The sequence below is a fragment of the Hylobates moloch genome, unplaced genomic scaffold (assembly GCF_009828535.3).
Source record: "Hylobates moloch isolate HMO894 unplaced genomic scaffold, HMol_V3 SCAFFOLD_9, whole genome shotgun sequence".
NCBI classification, from domain to species: Eukaryota; Metazoa; Chordata; class Mammalia; order Primates; family Hylobatidae; genus Hylobates; species Hylobates moloch.
In genome coordinates this window covers 115,649,239-115,666,876 of record NW_026652284.1, presented here as the reverse complement: position 1 = coordinate 115,666,876, position 17,638 = coordinate 115,649,239, and the positions used below count along the sequence as shown (strand labels likewise).

General features: G+C 40.0%; 1 long non-coding RNA gene across 1 annotated transcript in view; it reads right to left on the bottom strand.

Annotated features, from left to right (window-relative positions):
- Positions 1 to 923: 923 nt before the first annotated feature.
- The window catches only part of LOC116812726 (uncharacterized), an 81,034-nt gene continuing 64,319 nt past the window's right edge, over positions 924 to 17,638 (bottom strand). The window contains exons 2-5 of the long non-coding RNA XR_004370767.2: positions 9,267 to 9,444; positions 6,741 to 6,853; positions 3,862 to 4,120; positions 924 to 1,216 (exon numbers count right to left, since the gene is read on the bottom strand). This is a non-coding gene — a long non-coding RNA (uncharacterized LOC116812726). The remainder of the gene's footprint in view (positions 1,217 to 3,861; positions 4,121 to 6,740; positions 6,854 to 9,266; positions 9,445 to 17,638) is intronic.

Genomic DNA, 17,638 nt, shown 5'->3' with positions numbered 1-17,638 from the left:
GGAGCTGTCCAGCCAACATCAGCCCATTCTCAATTGACCTGCAGACCCATGAGCAAGAGAATAAGTGGTTGTTACATGGATTTAAGTTTGGAGGTGGTTTCTTATACACTATTATTGGGGAAATAACTGATTGATATACCTTATGACAGTTACCTTTACTTTCTGGGTGTTCTGCTTTGTAAAATGTTTGTAACCAACAAGCATGGCTTGAGCCCTGGCTACGTGAAAATCAATGTGAACTTCAAACTGTGCCCGTGAAAATTTTAAAGAAGATTAAAGCACCGAGTTTCTTTAACAGAGCTCACAGTCTAATGGGAAAGGAAAGGGAAAAATATACTAAACACATGAGGTGCATATAACAGTGATGGGAGAAGTTACGAAATGTAGGTTGATTATTGAACTTACTAGATTCAGGTGCCTAAATTAGAAGGTGCCATTTTCAAAAGTCAGATTTACAGGCAGACTGTAAGAGTGCTTAGGCAGACTATCTGGCCAAGATAGTCTGGTCTCTGCTTCTCTTGAAATAGTGATGCTGGAACACCCTCCTGCCACTTGCACCAGGGGAGGGCTTTGTGGCCAGCACAATACTGCAGAAGTGATGACATGTCACTGCCAAGATTAGAGTATAAAAGTATAAAAGACACTGCAGCTTCCATTTTGGTTTTGTGCTTTCTCTTGGGCTACTTGCTGTGGGGGAAGCCAGATGCCATGTCGCATGGACTCATGGCAGTCTGTGGAGAGGGCTAAGGCCTCCTGTAGACATCCAGTGAAGGACTGAGGCAGGTCAACAACCATGGGGCAAACTTGGAAGAAGACCTTCCAGCCTTCAGATGACTGCAGCCCTGGCAGACAGCTCGACTGTTTGCACTCCCAAACTCCTGACCACAGAAAATGAAAGAATAAAATCTGGTGTTTCAAGCCACTTAGTTTTGTGATTATTTTTATGCAACGATCGATAATGAATACAAATGGCCACGGTTTCCAAAGCCCGTAGGGTGCAATACTGCCTTAACAATTTGTAATAATAACATTTAAATATAATTATACATATTTGTCAGTTTTATAGTTTATAAACAGCTTGCTCACTTATGTTCATTTAATAGAAGAGTCCATTCTTTTTTTCTCCACAATGCACTGCCTCATTTCAGGATAGCAAAATTTCCAGGTATTAACTTTTGCCTCATATTCAGCATAGCATGGTAGAACAAATGTGGTCCTTGGAGTCAAACAGACTGGGTTATCTTAACTGAGACAAATTTATACATAAGAAAACAGATTGTAAAAGGTATTTTTTAATGAGTTGTGTCAAATACATACCCCCTCTAAAAAATACCAATAAAAATAAAGGATGTTTTAATCATCCTAGAAAGTTATCTCATGGTTCTTCTCATTTAATCCTCACTACCCTAAAGGCAACCAGTGTTCTGATTTCAATCACCATAGATTAGTTTTGCCTGTCCTTGAACTTCATATAAATGAATCATGGAGTATGTGCTCTGTCCAGCTACTTCACTCAGTACAATGTTCTTAAGATTCATTCATGTTGCTGTGAATATCAGTACTTCATAGCATTTATTGCTAATTAGCATTTCATTGAATTAACATATTACATGCTTATGCATTCTCCTGTTGGTAGACATTTGGGCTGTTTCTAGATTAGAGATGTTAAATTTAGCTTTATAAACATTCTTAGACAAGTCTTTTTGTAGAAATGTCTTTTCATTTATCTTGCGTAAATACCTAGGAGTGGAATTGCTAAGTTGTAGGACTGATGTACATTTAACTTTGTGAGAAATTCAAGAGTTTTCCAAAGTCTGTCATTACATCTCCACTGCATGTATGAGGGTTTCCATTGTTTCTCATTCTAGGCCACACTTTTTTTTTTTTTTTTTAATTTTAGCCATTCTAGTAGGTATGTGGTGGTATTTTATTGTGACTTTAATTTACATTTTCCTAATGACTAAAATTAGTGAGCTTTTTCTGCAACCTCAGTGCCCATTCATATATCTTTTGTGAAGTGTCTACTCAAGTCATTGGCCTATTTTTATGACATCATTTTTTTTTTTTTGGAGATGGAGTCTCTCTCTTGTCGCCCAGGCTGGAGTGCAATGGCACGATCTCGGCTCACTGCAACGTCCGCCTCCCAGGTTCAAGCGATTCTCTGGCCTTCGCCTCCCGAGTAGCTGGGATTACAGGCATGCGCCACCACACCTGGCTAATTTTGTATTTTTAGTAAAGACAGGGTTTCTCCATGTTGGCCAGGCTGGTCTCAAACTCCTGACCTCAGGTAATCCACCCACCTTGGCCTCTCAAAGTGCTGGGATTGCAGGCATGAGCCACTGCACCCAGCTGACATCATTTTTTAGATCATTAATTTGCAGAGATTATTTTATATTATTAATATGAGTCTTTTGTAAGATATAGGTCCTGTGAATAATTTCTCCAAGTCTATGATTTGCCCTTTCATTTTATCAACAGGAGTGTGTGTGTGTGTGTGTGTGTGTGTGTGTGTATGTGTGTGTGACTAAGAGTCTTCAATTTTAATGAAGTTCAATTTATCAGTTTTTTTCTTTTCGGTTATTTTTGTAGAGTTTCTAAGAAGTCTTTCTATCTAGAGCTTGAAAATATTCTTCCTTCTCTTAAAGAAGATTAATAGGACTGGTTTTTGCGTATATGTCCATGATCCATCTTAAACTGATTTTCATGTTTGATTAGGAAAGTGTTAGAATGTCTCTTTTCCCTCTATTTCTTGAAAGGAATTTTCTTACCCTGTTAAATTGCTAGCATGATTTTTTAAAAAATCAATTGATCTAAATGTCTAGATTTATTTGTAGATTCCCTCATTCTGTTCTATTGATTTAATTGTCCTTATGCCAATACTACACTGTATTTATTGCCATAGCTTTACAGTAAATCTAGAAATCAGACAGTATGAGTTTTCCAAATTTTCCAAGACTATTTTGTTTTTCAGGTCCTTTGCTTTTCCATATACATTTTAGAATAAATTTTCAATTTTGAAAGGACTTGTGTGACTTTTGTTACATTATGCTTTCCAAAGAATTTGTCCGTATCGCAATTTTAACTAAGTTGTTGAATTTATTACTAAAAATATGCTTATAATATTTTTTGTCAGCTCTTTTGTGTCTTTAAAATCAGTACTGTTATACCATCTTCTACTACAGGATTTCTTTGTATTTACCTTGATTTATGTTTGCTGAGATTCTTAGGTCTATAAGCTGATATTTTTATAAAATTTGGGGCAGTCTGGAAATTGTCTTGAAATATTTTTCCTGCATATTCCCTCCTTTGGAGGCTTCAGTTACGCATAAGCCAGGCACTTGATATTATCCCATGTGCCAAAGAGGCGCTTTTCCTGTTTTCAAGCTTTCCTCCCATTTGTTCTTCAGGTTAGATTATTTCTATTGATTTTATCTCAAGTTTATTAATCCTTTCTTTTGTCATCTCTAATATACTGTTAAGTCATTACACACATTTAATTATTATAATTTTCAGTTTTAGAATTTTTCAGATCTTTCCTTTATAAAATTGTTTTTCTAATTTGTTGAAGCCTGGTTTGTCTTCATTTTGCCCTTATCCTAAGGATTGATCCTGAATCGAGGGCTGGGTCCTTATTCCTATAGTTTGGTCCTTCTGAAGTTGGTCCTTGAGGTCTCAACTGCATACTTGAGGTGCTTAGTGAGGTCTCTACTCTGGCTGGGCTGAACCTCCAATGTGTCTCAGCTCTCCATGACCTCAGCAACTTCCCTTCAGTTTTCAGCTCTCAGCAGCTGCTCCCTGTTAGGCTTTGTGTAGTCTTGCCCTGGTGCGCATGCAACGGGAACCCCCAAACATATGTCTCACCTGTGTGCCTCTTACAGCTCCTACCTCTTGGGTACTCTTTTGAACAAACATGAGCTCTGCCTCCTTGGTTTAGCAATACTCTTTCACTTGGGTCCCGCTTATCTGTATTGAAGTTCAGAGAGTGCTCTGAAGCAGAAAGCCAGGATAAATATGAGGCTCATCTTGTGTGATTCTCTTTTCCTTCAGGATGATAGTCCCGTGCTGCTTGACGTCCAATGCCTGAAAATATTTGCTTCACACAATTTGTATAGGTTCATCACTGTTTGGGTCAGGAAGGGAAATTTGTATCAGTCATTTTATTGTGGCCAGATCCAGGCTAACTTTTGATCCCTTGACCTAACATTGTCTTACTGAGTATCTTGGGCAAGTGAATTCATCTTCTGCGTTCTCAACTTGTTTATTTACAAATAGAGATTATAATACTTAGACCATAAGCTCAGTGATAATGGCTGACTTGCCTATTTTGCTCATTTCTGTATCTCCACTGCTTAACAAAATACCTAGCATGTGGAAAGCATTCAACAAGTGTTCATTATCTAACTATATTAATTTTTTAATGTGTTCATTCATTCAAGTAATGTTAAGTGAATATCTGTTTTACAGAGATGTTGCAAAGAATATATTAAGTGAGAACATTTGTGTAACATGTCTAATATGAAACTTGTAGTAAGGATGCAGGACATTATAGATATTTTTAAAAAATGATTGCTGAATATAGTTATATTTCCAGATCCTAGGGTCTACAGATGTGCCATTTAAGAAAAAAATGAGTAATATTTTAGGAAAAAAATGTATAGACATGCCTCCTGTTAAAACATCACTGAATAGTCTATGAATGTCACTATTGACTTAAAAGGATATGAGGTCAGCTCATCCTCAAGGTTGATCCTGCCCTGGAGCATTTGTGAGCCCTGTACTTGCAGTGTGTTAGACAGGGTATTGACTGGCTGGCTGGTTGGTTGACCAAGTGGGTATTAGGGCTTTTGTCCAGGTGGGGTGAACAGGATGGCTGAGTTTATTTGGCTGAATGTCTGCAGTAGTCCCCAAGGATGGGTGTCATTGCCTGCATTAATGAGTCTCTGCATTCAAATAGCTTGTAAACAAGCCATGATTTCTAGCCCAGCAAGAACTACAGCCACAGTGGGGACGGTGGGAGGGCACAGAGTAGGAGGAAGTCAGATTTATGAAACTCCAGGGGGGTGTTTATGCCTCTGTTCTCTGGAAATGCAATGGCCACCTGATTAAACAGTCTCTTTTATGCGTTCTGCTTTGCTTCCGAAGTGCTTCTCACATCATCTGTGACCTCATTTGATCCTTACCCCTGAATGGGTAAAAGGAAGAACTATGTGTCACCATTTTACGAATAAGAAACAGAACCCAGAAGAGATCATGTGACTTGGCCAAGGCCACACAGCTGGGAAGTATGAAAGCCTGGTTTGGGATCCCTGTGGCAGAGGGAAAGCAGTTTTCCATGATCTAGAAACAATGATTTTCCTTCCCTTTACCCCAAAAATGGTCATTTCAGAGTACGCTGTTGAAAATTGAGGAAAATACTTAAAAATACAGCAAGACTTTCTGCCTCTACACAGAATCTTAGTACTTCAGAGCTCAGTGGAGCCTTAGATATCAACAGATCTGGCTGCCTTAGTCTATGGATGCTGAAACAGAATCTCAGGACATGAGCCACTCACTGAAGCCCAACAGTCAGTTCTTAGTACAACTGGGCCAAGGGCTCACATACCCTGATGTGCCATTACTGATTTTGCCCTCACACCATGCTGTTTTCGTAGAAGCCTCTCTGGCCTCTGGATTCACAGAATCAAAGAGAATAAGACAATGACAGCTTTGGGGCTCGAGTAGAGCTCAGGCCCTGACTCCACTAAGAGGCTGTGGATCAGTTTGACAGGTCACCATCAAAGAGACCCTTTATGAAGGAGGTGCTTTTAGGCACCCTATGAGCACCACAGTTGTGCTAGTTTCTCTAACCTTAAGCCAAGTCAAGCTGTATTGATCAGAACCAGTTGGGAAATGAATTACTAAGGCTGATCTATAAAGAAATTCAATCTGGAGATGGTGCAAACTAGTGTCAGGATTCCTTATTAGGCACTCTACCCCACAAGCTAAATAAAGCAAACAAACAGACACACACACAAAGGGCAAACTTTTTCATGGGATGAAAGTGACATTGTGGTTGGGGAATATGGGTCCATCTGATACTGTGGTAATTGACCATTTTTTAATAACCAACAAATCGATTCTCTCTAAAATGTTTCCAAGAAATGAGAATAAGAAGTGTCTGTATTAACAAAGAGGGAGGCAAATGAAATTAAGCCCCTAGCGCCGCTTTTTCAGTAGCCCTAAGATGAGAGTACGATTCTGTCAGCCACTGCAGTCTACAAATAATACAAAATGGTCACCTCATTTAATTAGGAGAAGGAAAGTGTGTTGGGAGACAGGGAATCTTCTGAGTGAGAAAAAGCCAGCAGAGAGATCGAACCTTCAATTTCAAAAATTGCTTAGCAAAAGCAATTTCAATTGCTGCCTTTGTTATAAAAGATTAAAGGTAGTTATGTCCCAGTGTACCTCACTTAAAGCAATCAATATGTTCCTGAATAGTTATGTGCAAATCAAATTTTTGTAAATCAAATCCAATTTTAAGTGCCATCAGAGAGCTTACTGTTTCAAGGAAACCCTTTGGTGAATCCTTTCATAAGGTCTAAAACCATCCCCTAATTTATTGGATTGGTTGGCTTATATCTTTATGATGATGATAAATCAGGTCAATAGAATTTTGTCCCTCTCTCCCATATTTGGGAGAAAGGGCTTAAAAATGGAAATGAGATGAAACAATGAACACACTAACAACAAATGGTACCTACCATGATAGGTTAACAAATAGCGAAATCTCAGCATTTACTTCTTGTATCTTCTATGTTCGAAGCTGTAACATTAAGCACTGAAGACATGTATCTAACATTAGGACAATGAGATTCTAAATGGGAATCAAAGTAATACTTAGAGCCTTAAGAATTATCTAGTCCAAACTTCACAGCAGAAGTTTCTCTTTGCAACACTTCAGAATGATGACTATTCGGCCTCTGCTTAGACACTGCTTGAATGTGCTGTGACATTCATTTATAAACTTATTCATTAAATATTTACTGAGCATTAACTCTATGGGGAACTTGGTTCTGGAGAAATGGGGAGAAAACTAGACACAGTATTTACCTTTTATAGAATTTAATCTTCCTAAGAGAACAGACATAAAATGGTAACACAAATAATTGGTATATTCAAGTTGGGATAAACATTATGAAGACTAGATGTAGGATGCTATAAAAGTTGTCATGGAAAATTGACCTGTTGCAGTTGTGTTTAATCTAAGATCCATAGGATGAATAGGGACTGAGACAAAGAGGAGCAATTGGAGGACAGCATGTGTGGGATTGACCTTGTATTTTGAAAAGATCACTCTGCCTGCTATGAGAAAAATCAGCGAGAGCAAGGCAAGAATGGAAACTGGTAACTCTGCAGTTGGGATGAAAGATGCTGGTGACTTGGACCAAGGAGCTAGCAGTGGATATAGAGAGAATCAGATCACAATAATTATCAAAAGTAGAATCAATAGGACTGGGTGATTAGATATAGGGGTGGGGGTAAGGAAAAACAGACTCAGGCATGGCCTCTGAAATTCTGGATTGGGAAAATGGAGAAATCGTGATGCTATCTACTAAAACTGAGAGCACTGGAGAAAGAGCAGATTGGGAAGAAGAGATTTGGTACATGCAATTAATTCTGGGCATGTTGATCCAGGAGTGGTATTGGTGGATATGTTTAGTAACTGAGCTTGGGACTCGATGACTTTTACCGATACAGCAGACTATCGTCATCCTGCAAGAATGCCAGCACACAGTAGCTCTCCAGCACTGGCTGGGGGTTCAAGGATACAGCTTCAATCTCTAGGGGAACAAAGTTCTAGGGGGACTTATGTATCAGGCCAGGAACCAAAACTATAACTGAAACATTGGACCAAATGACCTAGACTGGGACTGAGTGATAAGAATAGAAGCCTAGGTCATAGGAATGCAGCAGAAGCCTAGTTATTACTGTCCTCATGTCATATCTTTCATGTTTCTTGAATCATTGAGAGTAACCAGGAGATTTTTTTTTTAGAGATGGGGCCTCGCTGCCCAGGTACTCTAAGCATGTGCCATCACACCCAGCTAATTTTTATTTTTTACCTTTTTGTAGAGATGGGGTCTTGCTATCTTGCCCAGGCTTGTCTCAAACTCCTGGGCTCAAGTGATCACCCTGCCTTGACCTCCCAAAGTTCTGGGATTACAGGTGTGAGCCACCATACTCAGCCATCAGGAGGCTTTTTTGACTTTTGATGCCAACTAGCATTGTGGTAGAAAGCAATGTAGTATCAATCTCAGTGCTCATGTGTAAACTTCTACAAAATGTTTAAACCCCAAGCCCATTTGACCACCACAGGGAGGAATGCACCATACCAGGCCGGTGCAGCGGTTGACAGAACTTCCCACTAATGCAATATTAGGCAGCTAGTGACTTTTTCTAAAGAGACGAGAGAGGTGAGCTGGGGTTGAGTTCTGTCTTTTTATCATCTCCCCAAATTTACATGTGTTTATGCTCTGGTATGTCTTTCGTTAGCCTTAATCTCCTTCCTATGGGTTCTTGATATGCCAAGGTCTAAGTCAATGACCCCTCAGAAAGGAACCTATTAGTCCATCTCTCACAGTTGCATATGACAGAATTCCATCTAAAGGTGGCTTAAGCTGTTTGGTTGGTGTATGAGGATTCTCCAGAAAGACATAACCAGTAGGATACATGTACATATAAAATGGGGTTTATTTTGGAGAACTGGCTCATATGATTACACAGGTGAAGCCCCACAACAGGCCATCTGCAAGCCAGGGAATGAGAAAATCTAGTAGTGTGGCTTAGTCCAAGTCTGAATGGCTTAAAACAAGGGAAGCCAATAGTGCAGCCACCAATCTGAGGGTGAAGACGAGAGCTCCCAAAAGGCTTCTGGAGCAAGTCCCAGAATCTAAAGACCAAAGAACCTAGTGTCTGATGTCCACAGGAAGGAGGAGAAAAAGCCTCCAACTGGGGACAAAGAGGAGACTCTGCAAGCTGAGTGTCCCTTTTCTTCTGGCTGCTTTGTTCTAGCCATGCCCCATGCAGGCAGCTGATTAGATGGTGCCCACCTACACTAAGGGCAGGTTTTCCTCTTTCAGTCCACTGACTCACACGTCAATCTCCTTTGGAAACACCCTCACAGACATACCCAGAATAACATTCCACCAGCCAATGTGGCATCCCTCACTTCTGTGAAGCTGACACCTAATGTTACCCATCACAGTTGGGATTAGTCATAGGCTCACCTGCACAAGCTGGGCAAATGAGAGCCAGTCCTGGGACTGAATGAGTTGGAGAAAAAGTGCTTGGCTTCCTCCAGATTGCCAACATGATGGACCCAAGCCTGGTGCTGTCCACGGGCATCTTTGCTATCACGTCGGGAGGAGCCACATGACAGTGAAGAACACGGACAAATGCAGAGACCTGGATATGGGGGTGAAGGAAAGGACAAGGAATCCGTGGAGAGAGACCCATATCTGACCACATCCTTGAAGTCCTTGATTTGACTCTTTCGGAAGTAAATCTACTCTTGGTTTTCAGTTTACATAGGCCTATGTGTTCTATTTTGGGGATTGGAGATTTTGTCACTTGAAACTGAAAAACTCTGGCCAGTTCTGAGCATGTGACTTGATTATCCTCACTTTAGTCCTGTGAAATGCTTGTCTGATTCCAGAGGTGGGGTTGTGCTCACATGGTCACACTGACGCTTGGAGGTGCAGAGGATGTGTGACTGTGATTGGCATTCCCAACAGAATGACATGAGATGAGAGAAAGACAATGCAAGAGAAAAGGTGCTGCTCTCAGAATTCTGGCAATAAAGGAGTATTGACCAGGCACCCTTACCTAGGCAGGGCATCCTCTATCTGCAGGAATGAGGACTTGCTAAACAGTGTGCTTCCTCCCTTGAGATTGGAGCACCATGATTCTGCAGGCTTTCTAGATCAAAGGGAACACAGGATACTACCCCCAAATTAAAGATTTTCCAGGTGCCAAAAGGCCCTTTTGGGGGGATATAAAATATGAGACAAATTATTTAGGTAGATTGAAAACATCTAAGGCAGACTTTTGTGTTAGTGCTCTGATTTCCAGAAAGAAGGACCCCAAGTATATTTGCATATCCCCATTCAAAGTTCCACAACAACCTGAGCTGAGCCACAAAACCAGAGATCTGCTAGATAAATATCTGAGTTTTGCTAGACCTTCTCAGAACCCTTTTATTGGAGGCAGGATTGACTCTGCAGGCTGGTGCCTGGGCTACCTTCATATATAGGGTGAAGGAAGTGGTCTGGTGACTGTTGCTATGGGGAAGAGAAGGAAGACAGGCTGGAAGCCAGGTAACACCTGGCAGAGCAAACAGGGAATCAGCATCTTACAGTCCAAAAACAGTTCATTTGATGCATTGGGGATCCCATCGGACTAATGATCTGCCCCACTGCAGTCCTTCTTTGTATATTGTTAACCATGAAGAATGCAAAAGATAATATTCATTGTAGAGGAGCCGACGCTGAAGTTCTCCAATGTGTCATGTCTCCCTTCCTTTCTGCCACTCGTCTTTTATCACATCTTACCAGAGCTATTTCTGTCTATGGGGAGTTAGCAGGAAGATCACATATTGTACAGAGAGCAGGGTGTTAAATTTATGCAAAGGGAAGAAATGTGTTATGGCAAAAATTATTTATTGCATGGCGTCTCCCTTGAGGGTTAGTCTCTTGTTAGAGCTTTAAGGACAGCAGCTCTATATTTGTCACATGGCAGAGCCGCACTCCTGCCTGCCTCCCGCTGTCAGTGCCAAGAGCATTTATGTAAAGTCGTGATGCAAACTTGCCACCTTTAGGAGGCACGATCTGGTCCAACAAAGTGCCTTGCCTTGTAGCCATTTGTGTTTTGAGTAGAGTGAGGCTTCAGCCAGTGAGAAGGAGGAAAGGCAATAACAGAACAGTGTTAAATATCTTGAAATTGGGCAAAACAAATTCATAGAACAATGGGACTTTTTATTGAGCTCTGAGGATTTTAGAAGGTGGTGTGCCATAGTGTAGCATCAAGAATCCATCAGATCTAAGACTGAGTCCTGCCATTTACTCACTGTGGGTCTCAGAAAGAGTTAGCTGGCAGCTCTGAGCCTTCGTCTTCTTGACTGGGAAATGGGAGCACTGTACTCATTTGCACTGTGTTGTGAGCAGTAAGTGAAATGAAGTGTATGCTCAGTGGTAGGTGCTAAAATAATATTAGTTTTCTCCTTCCTTTTATAAAATTAAATATCGGTCCAGTGTTTCTCCAAGAAGATCTATTCTCTGGATCATAGGGATGGCTTTCCTTAGGACAGGGATGACAAATGCTTGGCATATATAAGCATAGCTTCCTTCTTCCTTCTTTTTATCAGACATTGCTTGTGGGATATGCCACTGGATTATGCCTCCAGATCCTCCTTAACACAGGGCTCAAGTTGGTCACTTATAAGATATCAGTTTATATATAAAACAAAATGTTTGTTACATCTGTGATCCAGATCATGTCCATAAATTTCTCTGTTGATGACTACACTCAGAATGTACAGTTTTAATGTATATTAAATGCATAGAGGGCCTCCAGGTGCTTGGAGGACACTGCATTTCTGAAAGATGTGCCAACATATTCTTATTCTTGATTCAATTGTTGTATCACAGAACTTCTATCTTACTTTTGAACATTTACATCCCACAGCATATGCTCTTAAAAGGAGAAAGGCATCAACTCATCTCAGGCTTCTCCTACATATCCGGGGAACAGAGCTACACAGGGAGACAGTGCCTGCTTTGGAGGTTAGGAGCTGAGCTTTATAGACAGCCTATAAAGCCGAGCTTTCAGACAGCCTCTGCTGTGTGCCAGCTGTGTGACTTTGGTTAAATTAATACAGTTTGCTGAGCCTCTGTGTACCCATCTGAACATTTGTACAATGGGAATAATAACACCTATCCCCAGGACTGTTGTGAGGGTTATAAGAGATGATGCCAGTAAAGGACAAAGCGTAGCCACAGACATATTCACCAGAAGTCATTATGGTTATTAATATTCATATTAACTGGAGCATATCCAAGGAAGAAAGATTCCAAGAGGCTCAATATCATGTCATAAAAGAATAGAAAAAGAATTGAAAATGGGAGAAGCTGGGGAAAACAAGGCTGTGGAGCACAGGGCAGCTGTCTTCTAATGTTTCTGACACAGAGATTTGACTATGTGATTGACTGTATGGTAGTTCTTAAATATCAGCCGTCCTGTCCTCGGAAGGCCCATGCCTTCCCATTGTCTGATAATCACCTGGGTCACATGACTTGCTTTGACCCAGGAAATGTGAGAGAACATAGTGATTGCCACAATTAAGCTTTGATAACCACGTGTGGTTCCTCTATCCATTTTCTCCTTGGCCACAAAAACAATATAGAGGGTGCTTCTTCAGTGTGTGTCCTGAAATAAAGATGATCAAAGAGCAGAGCTTCTACTCACCTGCAGTGGATACATATGTGAGCAAAAAAAAAAAAGTTTGTTGTAAATCACTGAAATTTAGTGGTCATTTGTCACTGCAACATAAATTAATCAGGTTAAGACATTTTCTTTGTAACTTTACAAGGTATGATTAGTACCAATGGGTAGAAGATGAAACACTTTCCTTCAATATTAAAAAAAAAACAACTTTCAATAAAAGCCATCTAAAAACAGAGAGGCCTACCTTAGCCAGTAACGAATTACCTAAAAATTAAAATATTCAAACAAAGTTGAATAATTATTTGTGATATTGTACAGGGCTGTGACACACAGTCTTCCAAAAGTCAATAGTTGTTGGTATTTGGGGAGAAATGGATTCTGAAGTCAAACAGAAGTCTTTGTTCCAGACATATCAGAAAGTTTAATATACTAATATTTCCTATGCCTCTACAAAAAGATATGCCATATATATTTGTTTTCCAAATTTATTTGATCAGAGAACTCTCCCCACTCCCACTTTTCACCATCCTCAAAAGAACATCTTATGGAACAAATTTAACAACAACAACAACTACAAAACCACACATTTAGAAAATGTTGGCTCAACAGCTTCATGATTGTAATTGGATTTGAGCCAGATAGAAATTGACTCTTGTTACAAAACTAAGGGTTCCATGAGTTAGTCACAATTTGAGCTCTCGAGGAAGATACCAAAGATTTGCTTGCAGTATAGGAATGCTGGTTAAAATGCAAAACTCTGCATTCAGATTGAGTCTATATGAATCAGACTCCACTGCTTATTAGTTATTTTGCCTTGAAAAGATTCATCTAACCCTTCTCACTCAGGGCTTATGTTCTAAGAACTTACATCTTATTCACTCTGGAAAGTTCATAGTTGTGTTAGTAAATATCACCTTTACTTGATCTCTTTATTTTCTACTTCTACAAATCCTACTAGTGAAACAATGGATTTTCTTATCCTACCCACTAGATTTTTTTATGCTTCCTTTGTATGCTTTATGTCTTGATTCCCTGTGTGGCATTCTTCAGACCTTCAAGTTCGTGTATTATCTCTTCAGCTGTGTCTAATCTGACAGCCAATTGATCCATTGGATATGGAATTTCAGGAACAGTTTTTAATATCTAGTCATTTAACTTCTCAATCTTTCAGAGTAATCTGGCCTTTTAAAAATATCTAATTGTCCCCGACAGTTTACTTGTTTAATAATTTTTAAAAGTTATTATTTTATCATCCCTTTGGACTGTTCTATTGTCTCAACTTCTTGGGAGCATTGGTTCACCTAATGATTGTGATCATTAAAACTCTCTGTGCTGTGTCACTTCCTCATATGTTTTGTACATTTTTATTGTTAATACATATTTAGTAAGAGTTAATTTTTCGGACTTGTGGGACATTCATGCATTTTGGGGAGTAAATTTGTGTTTTTGAGCACTTTGTTTTGGCTCCAAAGGTACCATAAACCAGAAATTATTTTTTATATTAATTTGGTAGGTTGAGATTTCTGAACTATTCACACTGTGTAGTTCAGTTTCCAAACCCAATTGCAACGAAGTGTTAGAGTTTTTATTTTCCATAGCATCCTGGATGGAGAGAGGCCTTTTTTTTTTTTTTTTTTTTTTTTTGTAAATTTCCAAGGTTGGTGGTTAGAGTTTTTCTAAGTCTTTCTTTAAAATTGTTTATTTTTCTTTTTTAAACTGATTTAATTATTCTTCTTCTTATTATTATTAACGCAAAGTCACACCCTGTTCCCCAGGCTGGAGTGCAGTGGCTCATTCATAGCTCACTGCAGCCTCACACTCCTAGGCTCAAGTGATCCTCCTGACTCAGCTGTCCAGGTAGCTGAGACTACAGGTGTGTACCACTATGCCTGGTTAATTTTTTAAATTTTTTGTAGAAAAGGGGTCTCACTATGTTGCCCAAGCTGGTCTCAAACTCCTGGGCTCAAGTGATCCTTCCACCTCAGCCTCCCAAAGGGCTGGGATTATAGGCATGAGCCACCACACCCAGCTTCTAATTCTATGTTCACCAAGAATTCAGGCTTGTTTTTTTGTTGTTTTTTACGGTTCCAGCTTTATGCAGTCTGGGTTCCAACTTTCCTTCTATCACAGACTTCAGACAATATCTCCTATGCCTACATGAGATTGAAATCTAGGCCCATAAATATTTGGGCTTTTTTCTGAGTCCGATACTATTCCCTACCCTTCAGTGGCCACACTATAAGATTTTATATTTAACACTTGAGCTTTTGATTCCTTCTTTGTTTCTGGTACTTGCTGATTTTCTTGACTTGAAAACCAAGCTCTGTGTATGCGTTTTTTTGTCTTTTAAGTTATAACATTTTATCGACCGTTTCTATTTGTATGTTGTATGTAGTAGCAGGAAGTGTTCTGGATTATTTCAGACTGCCAAGTAGCCACCACTAGACCAATGTTTGTGTGTGTGTGTATATATATATATATATATATATATGTATATATATGTGTATATATACATATATATGTATATATAAAATATATGCTTATATATATGCACATCTCTATATATGTGTGTATATACATGTATATATGCATATATGTGTTTATATATGTGTGTGTGCATATATACGTATATATATGTGTATGTATATATGTATATCAGTCTTTGCTCTATAAAATTGATATAATAACTTCTACTTCATTGGTCAATGTGGAGATAAATAGTGGATCTTATGCACTCAACATAAGGGCAAGTACATATTAAGTGCTCAATAAATGTTGGACATTATTCTTTTTATTGAAATAATATATAAGCACTTAGAAAAATAATTATAAATATGTCCTAGAAAGGGACAAAAGGGGTCTGTCCTTCCAGCTAACAAATCTGGACTTTTTACATAAGGACAGTGACCTCCTGGAAAAAGTCATTCAAGGAGCTTAAAATTGCCCATTTGTCCTGGGCAACAAGGCTCCAGAGTTTCAGATCAGAGGGAAGTAGAACAAAGTTCACTTCATGACCTCTTGGGGATGCCCGTGGGCTTAGAGCTCTCCTAAGGCAGACAACCAAGGCCTTTCCTTGACCTTTGTCCCAGGATCTCACTCTGTTTTTTTTTTTTTTTTTCTTCTTTGAGATGGAGTTTTGCTCTTTTTGCCCAGGCTGGAGTGCAGTGGCATGATCTTGGCTCGCTGCAACCTACACCTTCTGGGTTCAAGTGATTCTCCTGCCTCAGCCTCTCAAGTAACTGGAATTACAGGCAAATGCCACCCCATCTAGATAATTTTGTATTTTTAGTAGAGATGGGGTTTCACCATGTTGTCCAGGCTGGTCTCAAACTCCTGACGTCAGGTGATCTGTCCACCTCAGCCTCCCAAAGTGTTGGGATTACAGATGTGAGCCACCGCGCCCAGCCAGGATCTCACTCATTTTATGAGGATGGGGAAAATTTAGGATCCAGTGCCCTGTTGGCTCCTCCCACCACACCACAGAGGACTTGACCAACTTCTTTGGAAAAGGAATGTACATAGTAATGATGATTGGGGTAACAAGAATAGCTCACATTCATTGAGTCTTTCCTATGTGCCATGCTGTGTTCTAACACCTTTTCCACACATTATCTCCTTCACTCCTAATAAGGAATCTGAGTTAGGGACCATTATTACCATGCCTGTTTATAGTTAAGAAAGCTAATTATAGTGTCAAAGTATTAGAAAGGGTGATAAATGAAAGAATTGGTTTAGCCTTTGTAGCTTAATAATGGCTGCAATATTGGTGGTGTGCAATGAAGAGAAATAGGAATCAATAATGTCAATGGGCAAGGATTAACCCCAAAGTTGTGTTAGTCCAGGCAGCATGGCGGAGGAAAAGAAAAGTGTATTAACCTTAACTGAGCACTTTCTGTGAATAAAACATGTTGCATACAAGCTGTCCACTTATAATGCATTATTTAATTTAATCTCCTTAACAATTCCATGAGGTAGGGTTTGCCATACCCTTTTACAGGTGGGTGAGTTGCGAGCACATATAGGTAACCGGCCCCTGATTACCATTCAGTGGATAGTACCCACGTGGGCATCCTGAGTCAAGTCTACAAAACCTGTCCTCCCTCCAGCCCCAAGACCTTTAAGCCTGTGAAGGGGTGGGGCATGCTCTGACATCTGTAAACTCAGGGAGGAAGTTAAATGCCAAAGAAAAGAATATGTGATACTCTCAGTTGTCTATCAGAAAAGGGGAGACTTGAAGAATTTGATGCTTAATAACTCTGTTAGTCATAATCAAATATAGAAAAAATATGGTGGCTGGAGGAGTAAAAGGACGCTAAGGTAGATGGTAAGGGATTGATGTTTTCTATTATAGGCTCTGGAGTGGTAAAGGTGAGTAAGCTTTCCTTTCTATGAGCATAAAAGCTAAACCCTCAGCTGGGGGGTTGGATGCTCTGTTTCCCAAAATCTCACTTCCTGTATGGTTCTGGTTTAGAGTTAACCAAGAGGGGACTTGCTGGTTGGAAGGAAAGCAGAGTTTCAACTCTCAGAAGGTAGCTGTGGTTATAAAAGGCCATGAACAGGCACAGAGAAGGCCATTAGGCACCACTTGTTCATAATCCACTGCATCCAGCTCACCCTCCTAGCTCCTGACCACAACTCAGACACTTGACTGCAACTCCACAGGCAGCAGTTCCACAAATGCTACTGCTACCCAGAGACAGCAGCTCCCAGAGACCCATCCTGAGCGCTCCTTCATGGTTTTACTTTAGGCGCCTGACAGGCTTCTGAATTTGGGTTTTTCTGCCAGCTCTAACCTGTCCACCTTGCTGGAGTTTCAGTGACTGTTGCTGTCATTCTTCAACTCCCTGCTTCTATACGTCCAGTTCCCAGTGCCTCCCACATGTGTGTAAGGAGCAACACCTATACTAAATCCCTTATTTCCTAATACTTGCAGTGGCTATACTTCCCAACCAAACCCTGGGAGGAATACCTGGCCCTCTAAGTCCCACACAAGCAGGACTCAACCTGCCTCTCTAGCCTTACTCTGAGCCATTTTCCCCTTGCTCACAATATTCTACTCTCCCTGGAACATGCCAAGTTCTTTGCCAATTTAGTCATTCATGCTGATGTTCTCCTTTTCTGAACATTCTTTGGGATTGTTCCTGGAGAGCAAGAAAAT